The following is a 1,195-nucleotide window of genomic DNA, read 5'->3' on the forward strand; positions in this document are numbered from 1 at the left end:
TTAAAACAATTTGTAGCTTTTATATCTATCCCTGCTTTGTCAGATGCTGAATTCTATAGTATTGCCCTTTTAGTAGAAAAGCTGATATAGAACCTGCAACTCCCTTTGGAATTCTCCTTTGTTATTAATAGGAAAAGTTGTTTTTTTTTTTAATAGGAAAAGTTTTAAAACTCAAAAGAGTCTAAAATATGGGTAAGAATAAGAAGAAAAACATGTTAACAGAAATATGAAGAACAGTTGAGAATAATAAGTAGAAAGATGTTATAAGAGGCCTCAATGTTTGTGTTGTTTTGTCTTTTGTCTGCTGTCTTTGTTATCTTTTTGTCTTGTGTTCAAAGTTATAATACTGATGAGCTCATAGAGTTTAAAGGTTTCAGTAAAGAACGAGGATTAGTAGAGACAGATATAAAGTTAATATCTGTATGAATTTCAAATCTCATAGACAGATGAGATTTTATATCATAGACAGATATAAAGTTAATATCTGTATGAATTTCAAATGTCTTACGGCACCAAAAGAGACTTTTTGTCTCAAGAGATCTTTGAAAAATCAGCTCTTGGCACCCTCTTATCACCTTCATATATCCATGCATTTTATCCAGGATCTACATATTTAGGTAGAAATTTCCATATGTTTTAGCCAGTCTTGTAAAATACACATGCCAGTGGCTGGCACTGCAAGCCTGTGAGTTGTGTGTATCTGTGTTAATTGCTCTATTTTAAATTAAAACCTGTAGGAGTAAAAATAAAAACTCTCCACTATAGCCCCTTAATTAATGCTTGCCTGTGTTGAACCTAGTTGTATAAGTCAAAGCTACACAGTTTGATAATCACTTTCCTTCTAAGAGGCTCTTTTCAATTCTTCAGAAACATACCTTTTTGCCTTTACCTATATGTAACACAAAGTTTCTAATGTTTTTATAGATGTTTCTAATTATGGAAAAATAGAATATTGGAGTATTAACAAATTCAATATTAAGTCATATCTTTATAAATCAGTACTAGAAAGCAAACTATGTGCTATTCTTTTTTTTTTGCTTTAAAGTAGATCTGAAGACAATATTGATATTACTATTATTATTATTCTGTGTCACAAACGGAGGGTCCCAAATAATGGAATAATTTTATAGTTAATAATAAGACAAACAGCCAGGAACGAGATGGAGCACAGAGCATAAAACAGGGGGCCAGCAGT

The sequence above is a fragment of the Elephantulus edwardii genome, unplaced genomic scaffold, assembly GCF_000299155.1.
Source record: "Elephantulus edwardii isolate Elephantulus edwardi_28Jun2011 unplaced genomic scaffold, EleEdw1.0 scaffold00661, whole genome shotgun sequence".
Lineage (NCBI taxonomy): Eukaryota > Metazoa > Chordata > Mammalia > Macroscelidea > Macroscelididae > Elephantulus > Elephantulus edwardii.